Below are 15,956 nucleotides of genomic sequence, written 5' to 3'. Positions count from 1 at the left end.
CCATATCCAACTTCTTAGGGTGGACCTGAGATTAAATACCTTTTGCAGGGAATTCAGGGAACTGATGCATCAAGAAACCATATGAGTTCCAACTCTTAGATTTCACAAGAAGTTCAGAGTTCAAGGATACATGTTTCAAATCATGAAGTATCCTGGGGATAGGCAGAAACAATGGAGGGAAATAGGACAGAAAGCAAATCATTATCTCCTCTCTAAATGTATACACTGATAAAGGCTGAAACTCGCATCCCCATGTGTTATTATCCAGAGGTAGAAAGCATGGGGGTATTTAAGTTTGCATAATGTTGTGAGTGAGGGGTTCTTATGAGTCCTTTCACTACCCTGTGGGAACAGCAAGAGGACAGCTGTCTTCAAGGCAGGAGGAGAGGTTCCCAGAAGCCAAGCATGCTAGCACAAGAAAGGAGACGAATAAGTGCCTAGAATTTAATTCCTCTTGACTCTGGTTATTACAGAAGCTCAAGGAGACTCATAGTTTCCTATTGAAAACTGTAATGGCAAATTCTTTACTGCAGGTGTGTGATCATGAAACCTTCAGTCTTATTAGAGAGCCTTAAGGTGAGGGATGTTCTTAGTCTCATTGCAACTTTATATGCTATGTTTGGTTGATATCCCTGAGAGTCCTGCTTTTGTCTAAAGGTAAACAGAAGGAATGGATCTGAGGAAGAAGGAAAGTGAGGGGATTGGAGACCGAGAGGAGAGGAGGGAAGGGAAACTGTGTTTGAGATGTAATATATGAGAAAAGAATAAATAAAAAAAAGAAAGAAAAATAAGTCTACCATATAATGAGCTGAAAACATGAGGGCATATAACCCTTTACATTATAAAAGTCAACGTCTTTTATAGTTGGTTATAGTGAAGGTAAATTCACTAAAGCCTGCCACCTACTTTTGACACTATCAGAGCTACATGTCACTCTATTACACTGCAAAGAAATGAGAAATAAACGGTTATTTTCTTAAGTCTCCGATACGTAAAGGTTAACAATGTGCGGATACCTATGCTTGTTCTGTCTTGATGCATCTGAAGACATGGATTAGAAGTCTAGAAAAAGAAAGAAAAGAACCAAAAGTTTCAGACCCACCTTTTTCCTCTATAGAGAACCTCAGAGGCTCTCTAGCCCTAAATTACTCACCTGTGTGTTACTCACACACAGAGATCATAATAGATGATCGTGCTTTCTCCGTTTTTATCTGGAAGCAGAAGTCAGTATTTCATTACACCCTTCCCTCCCACACACAGACAAGGCTCTATATACACTGGTGAATCATGTATTTTCACTGAAAACAAAATAGGGTATACCTAGAGTGACCATGCATGTTTTCCAGTCTGACTAAGACAGGTTGCATTTATACCTATGTCCTCAGTGTGGTTCAACTAGAGCTCTGTTGCATGCCTTCTCTTGAAGAGTTATGAATGAATATCCATTTACTCCAGATAGGGTACCATCAGCAGACTGAAGAAGTCTAGTACAGTGAATTACTCCGCACACTGGTGGTATTCGCAAGAGTACAGGTAGGGGATTACTTAGAGATTCATTGATGACTCGAAAGCAACAGTGTTGTCAAAAAGCCCACCCGAACCATCATAAGTGATGGGGTAATCCATGAAAGCTCTGTCCCGGGGAGTTCCCAGCACAAAATGCAGGCAGGTGGAACCCATCAGAGTCTCTTCTCCCCAGCCAATGTGACTGTTTGACAACTTTGCTGAGGGGTCACCTGTATCTTTATTTTGCTTTTCTTCCAACTGTCACTTTCAGATTGGGCAGCGACAAGAGTATTTTGTTCATTGGAATACACAAAGCAGAAAACTTGGCCCACAGAGGATCTCAGAGCAGTTCTAACTCATAATCTTAATGTATTATGATCAAGGAAGGTAAAAATTCACCAACTTACCCATTTCATGTGCAAAGCACAATTATTCATAAGGCATTTAAATTACATGGAGGGTGTTTAGGAAAACACTATCTAAAGAAGTTTCTTACAAAGGTGGTAACTTTAGAAGGTGGTAAACACTGTGTTAAAGCTCTTTCAAAAATTATAGCTTGAGGCCCACATTTGAGCAATACAAAAGCTAGCAAGATGTCTTTCTACTCATTTCATATAGAACTCACAGTTAAAACTGAAACCAATTGTTTCTCCGTCTATAAAAAAGCAAAAGACTATGTGTGGGATTGTGTTCCCTCTCACCACTGACAGAGCTAGCTGACAGACCTCAGGCAAAGCAACTTACCTTTCTAGGCCTCACTCTCTCCCAACCAGTTGGGCAGCTTAAATTGAGCCACAGACTACACAGTTGAGACTCTGGGTATGTCTCAAGTACTTGTACTTGATGGCAAAGCTTCAGAAGTGTGCATTGAAGCACCCATGGACACAGACAAGTAGCATCAAAGGCAGAAACTCTGAGATCTGAACTCTTTCCTCTCAGCTAGTCAAAAGGTGGCAACCACTGCAAATGAGGATTAGAGTTAAGGATGACATTGATTTTCCTATTCCTGTGTACAAATATGTCAAAGAAGGAATAACCATGGAGGGTGAAGGGCAGGGCTCTAAGCCTCAGCCACAGGTTTCACAAATATAGGTAGGGCCCAAAGAGGGTCCTGGAAGCATGAACCATGCAAGGGTCCTCAGCACTCTCCCAAGTGAGTCAGGGTATTACAGACAGCCTGGCTGTCCTAGTGAATTCACAGACCCCAACACACAAAGAAAGGCTCCAGTGTCAGCGTGAAACAAAAGCCTTGCTCAGGTCCTCTCCAATCAGCCTTGCCCCACCAAAAGAGTAACCCTGAGTGTTTACCTACCCTCTTTACGCTTCAGTTTCCCTCAAAAGAGGTACAATGGCCAGACCACAAGTGAAGTAGGTAAATGGTGCCAATATAGACTTCCTACTTCAGAAGCACAGGTACAGGCCTAACCTGAGTGGAAAAAGGCATGGAGATGAGAGGCTCTGGGATGAGCAGAGAGAAGAGGCAACTCCAAAGCAGGCACAGAGGGAGAGGCTGCCCACACAACCCATGCATGCCATAGGGCTCCTACTTGCTACCCCCACCCTATGAAGCCTGATCTTATTTGGAGCTGGTGTGATCAGATAGGCCTTAGCCAATGCACTGGATGGAGCAAGGATGCACATCCACTGAGGAGATGGCTCAAAAGCAGGACTCCAGGCTCTGTAAATCTCAAGCCTTGTAAGTTTCATTTACTTCCTGTGCCTGGCATGTTTTGTTTACTTCTTCAGTGTTAAGAGCCTCTGTCCTTCTTCCAGGAGGGAATATTTCAATTGGAAGTGTGTTGAGACAGAACAGCCCACTTTGCCTCTCAGGCATCCTGGTTTAAACAATAACTTGTAGAGGTAAAGTAATCATGTGCACACCACATCCCACAACATACCACACCTCTCTCTACTCATCAGGTCCTTCCTCAGTCTTGAAGCTCCACTCTCCCCCAGTCTCTTCCTAAGACTGCTTTATTGCGTCTTCTACATGAAGACAGCTAGATAGCTCTTCAAGATTGAACTCATAGGCTCCTAGCCTAGCATAGCCCATGGTCCCAAGAATGCTGTGAGTCCCTGTCAGCCTGTAAAGGAGTCAAGGGATTGTAGTCTTGGTAGTCTTGTGTGCATTAATGCAGTGTTAGTACAGTATATCCTCATCCCTGTGGAAAATGACTATGGATTGATTAGTCTTCTAGCATAGCTTATTCCCTAGAAGCTATTTCTTGATACAAGGAGAACAACATCATTAAGAGGGAAATTACTTTAATCAATAAACTACAAAAAAGCTAGAAATACCTGGTGAGAAGAAATAGATTTAGATTTCCCACAGAGAGGGCCTGGAAGCAATTATGATAGATTCTGAGTCCTATGGAATTTAAAGCTTTTAAGAGGAGTACAGCTCCTAGACACACCTTATATGACAGCACCACACCTTGTCACCAAGAAAAGGAGGATGACAGCTTGAGAACTGCTGTGAAGACTCCAAATGAAGATAAGTGCAAGGTGCCATCTCATTGGACTTCTGGGTTACCTCTACCTTATTCTTCCAAATGAAGTGACTCACCGTGTGAAAGTTTGACTCTTTCTTTGCACATTCAAATGTGACCCTTGGAAAAGAAGCATCTACGTGTCCCAAGAAGTTCTTAGAGATCCAGTCACCTCCACCCAGCCTTGTGAGTTAGGATTTCCAAGCTCAGAAGCTCTCAGGCTATGTCTTATGCACCATTATAGTTGAAGAATCAGGAGTACATAGAAACCAGTGCCCGAATCAGCCATCACATTGACCAGGCAAAACAGTGAACACCAACCAACATCTCAAGCCCTTACTTCTTTGTAGATAAAATTGATATCCATGTACGTGTTTCTTTTCACTGTTTCTGCTTTCTATGTGGCTTAATGAGAACCAGACCAGGAAATTTACATTGAAGCCAAAAGGCAAAGATTGACCCATGGTATACGCTGTCCCCAAGAGAAAGGACTGTTACCACACCAAAAAAAAATGTTTGTGGTTTTATAGGGTGCTTTTAGTGGGGTATGAGTGTGACAGGAGAATGTTGAGAAACAAACAGAAAAAGAAACCTGTCACACTCGAAAGAGAGTACAGTAAGTAAAATTTTACCAGAGGACCTCTGGCCATTAAGATTACAGGAGGCTGTGGTCAAGCTGTTCTTTTGTGACAAGCTCTGGGGTCAGCAGTATTCTGTAAGTATAGAATTGTTATTTTCCATTTTCCAAAAGGCTTGGGACCCACACAAGTTTTCCATTTTTGGTGTCTTAGATGACTCCATCTTGGATCAAGGATCTAGGCCAGTGTAACAGTTTCTATCTTTAATTCCTAATCACAGCATTACTAATATTCTCCAGAAGACTTGATAAACAAATAAATGAAGTCATGTTTGAGACTACAATTAATCAGTTAGTGCTCGGTCTCTGTGCAACACAGCCAATCCTCCCAGTGTTTGAAGTAAAGTCACATTTAGGGTTCATTTGTTGACATTGCTGTACAAGACCCATTTCATCAAAAGAAGAGAGAGAGAGAGAGTAAAAATCAAAGCCAGGCAGTCAAGAAGAATCTGAAAAGTTGGGTCAGTTTTATTCTCCTGGGCTCTCCCATGTACATGTACAGAAACCAAAGTTGGAGTCACAGGGAGAGCATGAGCCCAAGACGGCCTCTTCCAGGACAAAAACAATCATTCAGAGCTTGATCAAACTGGTAGAACCACACTCCCGGCATAGCAGTGTCTTTCCCATTTCCCCAGGGTTTGCAGGCTGTCCAGTTACTAGTCAGCTATGCCAACATTTTACGAGCTGAGGAATGAAAGGGCTACCTGGGGAAACGACCGTACAGAGAAAGGAAAAAAGATGTGCGGGACCAGATTGACTACTGTGTTCTAGGTTTAGGGATAAAGGCTTAAATCTATTTCTGTTTATCTCATTCCCCAGAAAGAGGTAGTGAAAAGTGGTCCATGACATCCAGACAAGGAAACATCCAATGTTCCTATGACACATAGGAAACTACTTGCATCAGGAAAGGAAATACTTGACACGAATCCAAGGCATTATCTGTAGCTTTGCCTAAGTGTAAGAACTGCGGGTTTCTATTTCTAGAAATTTATTCATAAAAAGCAACAAGTAGTCATTACAAATACTTTGGATAAAATGCAATAAAAAGAAAAGTCATAAGTACACTTGGTGAAATTGTGGTTTAGGAGTTAGCCAACAGCAGGATAAAAGAACCAGAAGTGAATGAGATAAAGATTAAGAAAGGACAAAAGGGGAAGAGCATGGGAACAGAGAAGGAAGCGAGAGGAAAAGAGAAAATGACATCTTTGTGGTCCAACTAGACAGAGAGGAGAGGGGAGGGCTTTAGCTGTTTAGATATGGGGTCTAGGTGAGGTGATTTGTTAACATGGTGTGTAACACTTCAAATCAACTAAAGAAAACTTCGGGAACATTCCAAAACCTGTAGACCCAATTTGTACCTGGAAGCATCCCAAGGATTCTCCATCCCACTATTTGTCCTATTCCCCCTTCCCTTTGCCTCTATGAGGGTGCTCCCCTACCCGCCCGTCCACTCTTGCCCCACCGCTACAGCATTCCACCTACGCTGGGCCATCAAACTTCCATAGGACCGAGGGTGTCCCCTCTCACTGATGTCAGACAAGGCCATCCTCTGCTACGTATGTATCTGGAGCCATGTATCCCTCCCTGTACACTCCTTGATTGGTAATCTAGTCCCTGAGAGCACTGGGTTGTCTGGCCCCTGACATTGTTATTCCTATGGAGTTACAATCCCTCTCCACTCCTCCAGTCCTTCCACCGGCTCCCCCACCAGGGTCCCCAGCTCAGTCTGATAGTTGGCTCCAAGCATCCACATCTACATTGGTCAGTTGCTGGCAGAATCTCCCAGTCGACACCGGGTTCCCTTCAGCAAGCACCTCTCCGCAGCGGCAACAGTGTCTGGGCTTCCTATCGGCAGACAACATGGATCCTCAGATAGGGCGGTCACCAGATGCTGCTTCCTTCAGTCTCTGCATCATATTTTTGTCCCTGTCTTGCCTTTGGACAGGAATATTTCTGGGTTAAAAACTTTGAGATAGGTAGGTGGCCCCATCCCTCGGCTGGGGACCATGCCTATCTACTGGAGGTGGTCTTTGTGCATTTCAGCTAAAGTCATCCCTATTGGGTCCTGGGAGCCTCTCACTTCCCTGGTGTCTGGGACCCTCCAGTCGCTATGTGGAGTTGCTCATCTCCCACTGCTACATATTTTTATTCAATTTCCTGACCCTCTGTACAACTACAACACTCCACTTTTTCTTCCATTAGTTTAAGTGTATCTGGTTTTATGTGGAGGTCCTTGATCCACTTGGACTTGAGCTTTGTATTAGAAGATAAGAATGGATCAAATTGCATGCTTCTATATGATGACCTCCAGTTGAACCAGCACCATTTGTTGAAGATGCTATTATTTTTCCCACTGGATGGTTTTAGCTCTTTGTCAAAGATCAAGTGACCATAGATGTGTGGGTTCATTTCTGGCTTTTCAATTCTATTCCACTGATCTACCTGCCTGTCTCTGTACCAATACCATACAGTTTTTATCACTATTGCTCTGTAATACAGCTTGAAATCAGGGATAGTGATTCCCCCAGATTTTTTATTGTTGAGGATAGTTTACCCTCTCCTGGGTTTTTGTTATTCCAAATGAATTTGCAAATTGCTCTTTCTAACTCTATGAAGAATTGGTTTGGAATTGAATCTGTATGGTTGCTTTTTTTTTTTTTTTTTTTGGTATGATGGTCATTTTTACTATATGAATCCTGCCAATCCATGAACATGGGAGATCTTTCCATCTTCTGAGATCTTTTTCAATTTCTTTCTTCAGGGACTTGAAGTTCTTCTCATACAGATCTTTGACTTGTTGATCAGAGTCACACCAAAGTATTTTATATTATTTGTGACTATTGTGAACAGTGTCATTTTCCTAATTTCTTTCTCAGCCTGTTTATCCTTTGAGTAGAGGAAAGCTATTTATTTGAGTTAATTTTATATCCAGCAACTTTGCTGAAGTTGTTTATCAGGTTTAGATGTTCTCTGGTGGAATTTTTGGAGTCCCTTAAGTATACTATCATATCATCTGCAAATAGTGATATTTTGACTTCTTCCTTTCCAATTTGTATACATTTGACTTCCTTTTGTTGTCTGATTGCTCTAGCTAGAACTTTGAGTACTATTTGAATAGGTAGAGAGGGAGAGGGCAGCCTGTCTAGTCCATGCTTTTAGTGAGATTGCCTCAGGTTTCTCTCCATTTAATTTGATGTTTGCTACTGATTTGCTGTATATTGCTTTTACCATGTTTAGGTATGGGCCTTGAATCCTGATCTTTCAAAGACTTAACATGATGGGATGTTTAATTCTGTCACATGCTTTCTCAGCATCTAATGAGATGACCTGTGGTTTTTTCCTTTGAGTTTGTTTATATAGTGGATTACACTGATGGATTTCCATACATTGACCCATCCCTGCATCCCTGGGATGAAGCCTACTTGATCATGATGGATGATTGTTTTGATGTGTTCTTGGACTCAGTTTACAAGAATTTTATTCAGAGTATTTTTGTGTCAATATTCATAAGGGAAATTGTTCTGAAGTTCTCTTTCTTTGTTGGGTCTTTGTATGGTTTAGGTATAAGCATAATTGTGGCTTCATAGAAGGAATTGGGTAGTGTTCCTTCTGTTTCTATTTTGTGGAATAGTTTGGGCAGTATTGGTATTAGGTCTTCTATGAAGGTCTGATAGAATTCTACACTAAACCCATCTGGTCCTGAGCTTTTTTGGTTAGGAACTTTTAATGATGGCTTCTATTTCTTTAAGAGTTATGTGGTTGTTTAGATGGTTTATTTGTTCCTGATTTAACTTTGGTACCTGTTATCTGTCTAGAAAATTGTACATTTCCTCCACATTCTCCAGTTTTGTTGAATATAGGCTTTTGTAGTAGGATCTGATATTTTGAATTTTCTCAGTTTCTGTTGTTATTTCTCCCTTTTCTTTTTTCATTTTGTTAATTAGGATACACTCTCTGTGACCTCTGGTTAGTCTGGCTAAGGGTTTATCTATCTTGTTGATTTTCTCAAAGAATCAGCTCCTAGTTTTGTTGATTCTTTGTATAGTTCTTTTTGTTTCTACTTTGTTGATTTCAGCCCTGGGTTTTATTATTTCCTGCCATCTACTCCTCTTGGGTGTATTTGCTTCTTTTTTGTTCAAGAGCTTTAAGGTGTGCTGTCAAGTGCTGTCTTTCCAGTTTTTTTGGAGGCCCTCAGAGCTATGAGTTTTCCTCTTAACATCGCTTTCATCGTGTCCCATAAGTTTGGGTATGTTGTGCCTTTGTTTTCATTAATTATAAAAAGTCTTAATTTCTTTCTTTATTTCTACCTTGACCAAGTTATCATTGAGTAGTATGTTGTTCAGCTTCCATGTGTATGTGGACTTTCTGTCATTTTTGTTGTTATTGAAGACCAGCCTTAGTCTATATCCAATTTTTGAGAATGTACTATGAGGTACTGGGAGAAAAGTATATTCTTTAGTTTTAAGGTGAAATGTTCTGTAGATATCTGTTAAATATATTTAGTTCATAAGTTCTATTAGTTTCATTTTGCCTCTGTTTAGCTTCTGTTTCTGTGATCTGTCCATTGGTGAGAGTGGAGTGTTGAATTCTCCTACTATTATTGTGTGTGGTTCAATGCGTGCTTTGAGTTTCAGTAATATTTCTTTTACAAATGTGGGTGCCCTTACACTTGGGGCATAGATGTTCAAATTTGAGAGTTCATCTTGTTGGATTTTTCCTTTGATGAGTATGTAGTGTCCTTCCCCATCTTTTTTTAAATAACTTTTGGTTGAAAGTCTATTTTATCCAAAATTAGAATGGCTACTCTAGTTTGTTTCTTGGGACCATTTGCTTGAAAAAATTTTTTCTACCCATTTATTTTGAGGTAGTGTCTGTCTTTGTCCTGTATGCACAAAGTGTCGACTTTTGTTTATGTATCCGTCTGTTATCCTGTGTCTTCTTATTGGGGAATTGAGTCCATTGATGTTGAGAGACATTAGGGATCAATGATTGTTATTATTGCTGTTAGATGTGGAATTATGTTTGTGTGGTTATCTTCTTTTGGTTTCAAAGAAGATTACTTTCTTGCTTTTTCTTGGGTGTAGTTTCCATTCTTTGGTTGGACTTTTCCTTTTATTAGCCTCTGTAGGGATGGATTAGTAGAAAGATATTTTTTAAATTTGGTTTTGTTTTGAAATACCTTGGTTTCTCCATTTGAAGTAATTGAGATTTTTGTTAAGTGTAGTAGCCTGGACTGGCATTGTGATTCTCTTAGGATGTGTATGACATCTGCCCAAGATCCCTGTTGAGAAGGCTGGTGTAATTCTGATATGTCTGCCTTTATATGTTATTTGACCTTTTTCCCTTACCCCTTTCAATATTCTGTTCTTTGTTCTTTTAATTATTATATTATGGGAGGAATTTCTTTTCTGGTCCAGTCTGTTTGGTGTTCTGTAAGCTTCTTATATGTTTATGGGCATCTCTTTCTTTAGGTTAGTTTAGGGAAGTTTTCTTCTACAATTTTGTTGAAGATGTTGCTGACACTTTGAGTTGGGAGTCTTCACTCTCTTCTATACTTATTATTCTTAGGTTTAATCTTTTCATTATGTCCTGGATTTCTTGAATGCTTTGTGTTAGGAGCTTTTTGCTCTTGTATTTTCTTTGACTCTCTGTCAAAGTCTTCTCTGGCATCTTCTACACCTGAGATTCTCTCTTCTATCTCCTGTATTGTTGGTGATGCTTGCATCTGTGATGCCTACTCTCTTTCCTAGGTTTTCCATCTCCTGGGTTGTTTCCCTTTGTGTCTTCTTTAATGTTTCTGTTTCCATTTTTATATCTTAGATAGTTTTTTCAATTCCTTCATCTGTTTGATTATGTTTTCTGTATTTTTTAAAGGAATTGTGTTTCTTTTTTAAGGGCTTCTACTTGCTTACCTGTGTATTTCTTTAAGGGATTTATTTTTGTCCTCTTAACATCCTCTATTATCTTCATAAAATGAGTCTCAATCTTGCTTTTCAGGTGTGTTGGGGTATCCAGGGCTTGCTGTGGTGGGAGAACTGAGTTCTGATGTTGCCAAGTAGTATTGGTTTCTGTTGCTTATGTTCTTGCACTTGCCTCTCACCATCTGGTTATCTCTAGTGGTCACTGTTGGACTGGAGCCTGTCCTTCCTGCGAGCCTGTGATCCTGTGATCCTATGTTCCTGTGATCCTGTGATCCTATTTTCCTGTGATCCTGTGATCCTGTGATCCTGGATGTGTCAGAACTCCTGAGGGTGAAGCTGCATCTGTGTGGACTGAGTGGGTACTGATGAAGAGCACAGTCTCCACTCTGGGCACAGGCACAAACTGGAAGGAGCATGAGACTATGACTGGGTACCTGGGGTCCTGGTTATACCAGGTATTGGGGGCAGGGTTTTGGGGTCTTGCCTCTGATCCTGAATGTGGCAGGACACCTAGGGGGTCAAGCTAGAACTGCATGTGAGCTGAGTGGGTGGGGATGCAGAGTGCATGCTCTGCTCTGAGCATAGCTGCCATAGAAGGAGGTGTGACTTGTTTTTAAATATCCACCATTTTCTATCACTTCATCAAGGCAGGATATCTCAGTGAGACACTCCACCCAACTTTTCCAATTTGAGCCCCCACAAAATGATATATATATAGCTCCGTGTCACACAGGTATCAAATGGATATGTACACTTGAGCATGTTTAGCCTGCCAGTGCTCCCTGAATCACAAAGCTTAAAGCTCAATATTAAAGAGGCAAAGTTAGGCCAGGTTGTTTTTGTTCTCAGTAAGAATAATTACTGTGCAAAATGCATTGGTGTCATCTGTTGTGGTTCACCTGTTTCTCCCCGGCTTGTCTGTTCCCAAGTGAAAATATGTGCCCCTGCACAGCTAAGGCAGTCAACCAAGGGTTTACTGGGTTGCCCTAACCATCTGGAGATAAATTGATTTTTACTTCAAAGTCATGACTGCTGAGCTTACATATTTCCTAGAAATTGAAAGAAGAAAATTTAGCCCACTTTAAAGAGAAAAATGTCACTTCCTGATTCTGCTTGCATTTGAAAACATTACTGTAGGACATGGGTGTCTCTTCTGACCTCCCATAATCCTCCACACATCTAGTACAATATTCAGTCCAGATTGTTCACATGAAATATTTTATTAGTGAGCTCATAAATGATCCATTTTCCTGAAACAAAACAAAACAAAGCAGAATTCTACTAGGTATGGTATAGAAGCCTATGATCCTAACCCTCAGGTAGCTGAGGCAGGAGGATCATGAGTTTGAGGCCAACCTAAACTACAAAGTGAATAAATGAATCCTGCCTAAAACATAGTAGAAATAAGTAAATGTAAAGATAAATAATCCTCAGTAGTAATAATCCTCAGATTCTGAGCTTTCAAAATGTACTTAGCTCTTCCTTTACTACCTCCTCACTACCTCCCCTTTGGAAATGGCACTTGTCTATCAAAACTCTTTTCACAGGCTTCCATTCTCTCAGAAGTGTGATAGTTTCTGCCTGTTCTATTTAGAAGACATGCATCTTTGCTTACATATAAAGGAAGGACTGCCATGGTGAGAGACAGCACTGGAAAACATATATAAAAGCTCTCACTTAGGGAGTTGTTGTAAAATTAGCAAAACAGTGAACAAAGATACTCATGAGTAAATAATATAAAATTGGAGTTCAACACAATGCAGAGAAGTTGCTGAATACATAAAATAATTACTCTAATCAGAGGAAAAATGCTATAAAAACTAACAAAGGAGAGAAGTTTATTGTTAATTGGAAGTGAAGGTTGAAAAATAGACAATATTTGAGCAGCAACTTAAAACATGTACATACAAATAACATTACATGGACTGAGCAGGTTGTATCTCTTTATTTAATAATATATATATACATATATATATATTCATGTGTATGTGTGTGAGCATGAGCATGTTCATGTGCTTGTGCTTGTGTGTGTTTAAAAAAGGAAAAGGAAAAGTCCCCAGGGTTAGAAAGATTTCCTAGTGTTTAAGAGCATTTGTTACTCTTACAGAAGTCCTGGTTTCAATTTTCAGCATGCAGTTTTTGGTTTATGACCACCTGCAAATTCAGTCTGAGTTTATCTGATGCATTTTTTTACTTTCTCGGGTACCGGTTACATACGTAGTGCAATGACATAGGTGCAGGCAAAATACTTCTACATATAAATAATAAAATTAACACATTAATTGTTTTTTAAAGAAGAAGCCATGCCTTTGAATTAATTTTCAAAAAAATTAAATAATACAAACTGTGAGCTTCAAGAGATGCAAAAAAGAGCCTCTAATGTTGCAAGAAGGATACTGGCCTTAAAAAAGAATAGTCAGAGGAGGTTAGCAGGTATATGGTTCAAAATAAAGCAATGTATCTGTAGTAAGGGAAGGATTCTATAGGATCAGAGGATGAAAATGAGACCTAGAGGGAGGTAAGAGAAGCCTTGCAAAAATGATGTAGCCAGGACAGTGCAAGCAATATCAGATGCTGACAGATTTCAACCGAGAAGGGAGTTGAATGGCTTATTAGAGTTCGTGGTGAATTCCTTCTTGTTGAACTAATACAGAAGCCGAAAAACCCACAAAATTATCCAAAAAAAAGATGGTGTGTCAGCATGAGTTCCCCATGTGTGCCCACAGCACTCTGAATCAACAGTTAGTTGTACCATCCTGTTACAACTACTTCTTTAAATCAGCATCATACCAGCCTATTCACAAACTCCATGCAAGGAAATATAATGCTTGCCTCTCACATTGTTCCCTTGACAATGAGATGATGCTTGCCTACCTTCTTGTTACCTTGATAGTGTCCCACACATAGACTCTCCATGCTCAATGATGATGCCTCTCCCTGTACCATGACTTATCATCATGGAATACCCTTTCCTCAGCTAAGCTCCGAGTGCAGTGTCAATAGCTTTCTGAAGGACAGTTTCAACCACTGAATTTTCTAACTTTACACTGGAAGAGGGTATACATTTGATATCTTGTGTCTATATTTGGCTCTCTCACTTTTTTCATTAATTCTGTGACACTGAAAGTTAAAGTACATTTCTTTATTGAGGGAAGTTCTCAACAGATACTCTAGACTAGCCCCAAACTCGGGGTCCTCCTGACCTTGTCTTCCAAGTGCTAGGAGTGCAGGCATGCCCTGTCAGGTTTTGGCTGAAACTCTATTTGTTTTTAAATGTCCCAGTATTTCCACTTGTTAAGGTTGCCTGATACACTAATTCTTCAGAATGGCATGTTTTCAACAATCGTCAATAATTTCAAAATGTTATATATTTCAAAGTGTCTTTAAAACCATCAAATTATGCATTTCTATTGTTGAGTACCTCTGCTGTCATGAGCAAAGAGACTGATATAACCTAATATTCTTCCTTCTTTGCCATGATGACCAGAACACCTGCAAATCTAACTGTCAAACATTTCTCAATACGTTAACCTAACTCCTTCCCTTCAGATCTCTGGCTTTATGTTAATCATTTCCATTATTACCTGTAAGTTTATTTTAAATTGTCTTAAAACTTCCACATGCAATTTATAAACAAATGTATGGAATACTGAGAGCATCTTTGTATCTCCAAAATGTTCTCTACCCAACCTTTTTCTCAGATGCTTCATTCTTTCCAACAGTCAGCCTTCATAATATGCCAAGCACACAGCTCAAAAAGGTCTTCTTAGATGAAAGTATGGATTAGCAACATAAACACTCACAGGATTTTATAAAGGAAGCTTAAACCTGTCTCTGTTATTCCCCCAAGTCTTCGTGATTGTTTTGCCTTGAGTTCATTTTAGTATTCTAAATTATGGATCAGAAAAGTCCATAAGGACTATAAACTCTATAATAAAAGAGTTTAGGGCTCTATAAGTAGTAAAGAATGTTAGACTGTATGAACTATGGTGTCCTTACTGAAACTACTCATTTCTACCCTTATAGAAAATAGCTACGGAAAGTGCATGAGCCAATGTTCGTGGTTATTTCAATAAAACACTGTTGACTAAAATAGGAGATTGCCAGATTTAACCCTGGGCCATATTTGAGCGATCTTGCTCCAAGCCTATCAGCCTTTTACTGTGTCATTTGAGCAAAATGTCACGTTGTGACTGAAGTCTAATGTCCATGAAGTTCATGAAGTTAGCCCCAGCAAAACTGAAGTCTCTTGAGTTAAGGGGACAGACGGTCTCTCCTCAAAAGGTAGCTTAGTTCAGTCTTTTGTTGACTCCTCTCAAGTACACCATATTTAAATAAAACAGCAACAACTTTTTATTACACATTAGCAATTCAAGACAATTATAGATACTAAATCATCTTCATTTTATTCTAGATCTATCTGTATCCTCATAATCAATAGTGACTTTAGATCTCACAGTTGTAACTGAGCTTAGATAGATGGCTCAGGCAAGGCACCAGAAAAATAGTCCTCAGACCAGCACTTCCCAATTACATGATGCTATAGACTACTTTATTCCTCTTCTCTTTGCGCATCTGCATAGTACAACAGTAGGATTGCTACCCAAGGATACCTAGGATGTTCTTTCTTAGTCATTATACCAGTTTGTCAAATGCTACCAAGATACTCTGAAGTGCTTTTCCAAACATGGCTTTCCTGATGCCAACCTGAGCATCTGCTTCAGCAGCCTTTGAAGGTTTTAAAGTTCACTCTTCTCCTAGTGATGCTGATGCCGATGGTGCTGAGTTAGAAGCCACCCCTTAAAGGCTCCTACATTGTATGATGGAGTTTTCCAAGCTCATACTATTAGGAGGTAGTGAAAGGTAGGGAAGATACAGCTGTATCCTCTCTATTTCAAAATGAGTTTTACTCATCAAAGGATGGGAAATTAGCTTGGTTTAAAACACTATCATGTACGGGAACCACATCTTAGCAACTAACACTACATTAAAGGAAACCAATGGACAATCTCACTAAGACATCCTAGAACGGAGTGCTGCTAGGCAGTTAAGTAAGGAAGATGATAGCATAGGAAAAGCAAAAGAGGCAGAAATGCCATCACACAATTCTTTTGTATACCTAGCCTTCTAGAACTTTCTTGCTCCATAGCCACCAGATCAAGAAGATCAATTACTGAGGCTCGGTTATTTATGGACCTAGACTTAAATCATGTGAATAGGATGTAAAGATGAGGAAAGCAAGAACATAAGGAATGGCTTTAGGACTCCAGCATCTCACATATGCTCATGCACTTGTCGGTAAGTAGATTCAGGCAGATAATTAAACCATTAGGTGATGTGGCCTGGAGTCTAGAGAGTGTGTTAGCAGGCTGCAAGACAGAGGCAGGTTTTACTGAGAAGATG

Source organism: Rattus norvegicus, chromosome 5 (genome assembly GCF_021556685.1).
Source record: "Rattus norvegicus strain SHRSP/BbbUtx chromosome 5, alternate assembly SHRSP_T2T, whole genome shotgun sequence".
In the NCBI taxonomy this organism is placed as follows: Eukaryota; Metazoa; Chordata; class Mammalia; order Rodentia; family Muridae; genus Rattus; species Rattus norvegicus.
Note: the sequence above shows the minus strand (reverse complement) of the source record.